Source organism: Zalophus californianus, chromosome 9, assembly GCF_009762305.2.
Source record: "Zalophus californianus isolate mZalCal1 chromosome 9, mZalCal1.pri.v2, whole genome shotgun sequence".
Lineage (NCBI taxonomy): Eukaryota > Metazoa > Chordata > Mammalia > Carnivora > Otariidae > Zalophus > Zalophus californianus.
In genome coordinates, this window is record NC_045603.1 from 95,809,918 (window position 1) to 95,812,654 (window position 2,737).

The 2,737-nt window shown below is 38.1% G+C and overlaps 1 pseudogene; it reads left to right on the forward strand.

Moving 5' to 3' along the window:
* The first annotated feature begins 2,256 nt into the window (after positions 1 to 2,256).
* Positions 2,257 to 2,369, forward strand: LOC113923325 (annotated as a pseudogene).
* Positions 2,370 to 2,737: the final 368 nt, after the last annotated feature.

A 2,737-nucleotide genomic window follows, 5' to 3' on the forward strand; every position in this document is an offset into this window, starting at 1 on the left:
GGGCTCCTGAGGGGGTGGAAAGAGAGGGCCAGAAGGTATATTTGAGCAATCATAGCTATGAACTTCCCCAATCTGGGGAAGGAAACAAACATTCATGTCCAAGAGGCAAAGAGGACCCCTCCCAAAATCAACAAAAATAGATCAACACCCTAACATATAAGAGTGAAGCTTGAAAATCTTAGAGAAAAAGAAGCTACCCTGAGAGCAGCTAGAGAGAAGAGGGTTCTTACATATGGGGGAAGAACATCAGAATTACATCATACCTATCCCTGACAGGCCAGAGAGGGCTGGCAAGATATATTCAGGGTATTAAATGAGAAGAAAATGCAGCCAAGAATACTTTATCCAGCAAGGCTACATCAGAATTACATCATACCTATCCACAGAAACCTGACAGGCCAGAGAGGGCTGGCAAGATATATTCAGGGTATTAAATGAGAAGAAAATGCAGCCAAGAATACTTTATCCAGCAAGGCTATCATTCAGAATGGAAGAAGAGATAAAGAGCTTCCAGGACAGGCAGAAACTGAAAGAATGTGACCACCAAGCCAACCCTGCAAGAAATACTAAGGGGGATACTGTAAGTGAAGAGAGACCCCAAGAGTAACATAGACTAGAAAGAAACAGAGACAATATACAGAAACAGGGACTTTACAGGCAATGCAATGGCACTAAATTCATATCATTCAATAGTTACTCTGAATGTAAATGGGCTAAATGCTCCAATCAAAAGACACAGGGTGTCAGATTGGATAAAAAAGCAAGAACCATTCATATGCTGTCCACAAGAGACTCATTTTCGGCCTAAAGACATCTCCAGACTGGAAGTGAAGGGATGGAGAACGATTTACCATGCTAATCTACCTCAAAAGAAAGCTGGGGTAGGAATCCTCATATCAGACAAATTAGATTTTAAACCAAAGACTGTAGTAAGAAATGTAGAGGGACACTATATCATACTTAAAGGGTCTATCTAACAAGAAGATCTAACAATTATAAATATTTATGCCCCCAACATGGGAGCAGCCAATTATATAAACCAATTAATAACCAAAATAAAGGAACATATTGATAATAATACAATAATAGTAGGGGACTTCAATACCCCACTCACAGCAATGGAGAGATCATCTAAGCAGAAGATCAACTAGGAAACAAGGGCTTTGAATGACACACTGGACCAGATGGACCTCATAGATATATACCAAACATTCCATCCTAAAACAACAGAATACTCATTCTTCTCAAGTGCACAGGGAACTTTCTCCAGAATAGATCACATACTGGGTCACAAATCAGGTCTCAACCAATACCAAAAGATTGAGATTGTTCCCTGCATAATTTCAGGCCACCATGCTTTGAAACTGGAACTCAATCACAATAGGAAATTTGGAAGAAACCCAAACACTTGGAGGTTAAAGAGCATCCTGCTAAAGAATGAATGGATCAAAAAGGAAATTAAAGAAGAACTTAAAAAATTCTTTGAAACAAACGAGAATGAAAATACATTGGTTCAAAACCTCTGGGATACAGCAAAGGCTAAAGCTAAGAGGGAGGTACATAACAATACAAGCCTCTCTCAAAAAATTAGAAAAACCCCAATATACAAGTTAACCTTACACTTAAAGGACCTGGAGAAAGAACAGCAAACAAAGCCTAAGCCAAGAAGGAGAAGAAAAATAATAAATATTAGAGCAGAAAACAATGAAATAGAAACCAGAAGAACATTAAAACAGATCAACAAAACTAGAAACTGGTTCTTTGAAAGAATTAATAAGACTGATAAGCCTCTGGCCAGACTTATCCAAAAGAAAAGAGAAAGAACCCAAATTAACAAAATCATGAATGAAAGGGGAGAGATCACAACCAACACCAAGGAAATACAGACACTTTTAAGAACATATTATGAGCAACTATTTGCCAACAAATTAGGCAATCTGGAAGAAATTGATGCATTCCTTGAAACTTATAAACTACCAAGACTGAAACAAGAAGAAGTAGCAAACCTGAACAGACCCATAACTAGCAAGTAAATTCAAGCAGTAATCAAAAACCTCCCAAAAAACAAGAGTCCAGGGCCAAATGGCTTCCCAGGGGTATTCTACCAAATTTTAAAGAGGAAATAATACCTATTCTACTGAATCTGTTTCAAAAAATAGAAACAGAAGGAAAACTTCCAAACTCATTCTATGAGGCTAGCATTACCTTGACCCCCAAACCAAAGAACCATCAAAAAAAGGAGAATTACAGACCAATAGCTTTGCACAGTGGCAGTATGGTAGCCAGTGAGGTTTATCTGAGGCACGATTATTGCTAATTGAAAACTTTTCAGCAGGTACTCAATAAATATTCAGTAATTCAGTAAAAAAAAAAAAAAAAAAGCTTCCAGGACAAACAAAAACTAAAGGAATTTGCAAACACAAAACCAGCCCTCCAAGAAATATTGAAAGGGGTCCTCTAAGCAAAGAGAGAGCCTAAAAGCAGCATAGACCAGAAAGGAACACAGACAATGTACAGTAAGTCACCTTAGGCAACACAATGGCACTAAATTCAAATCTTTCAATAGTTACCCTGAATGTAAATGGGCTAAATGCCCCAATCAAAAGACACAGGCTATCAGAATGGATTAAAAAACAAGATCCATCAATATGCTGTCTGCAAGAGACTCATTTTAGACCCAAAGACACCCCCAGATTGAAAGTGAGGGGGTGGAAAACCATTTACCATGCTAATGGAC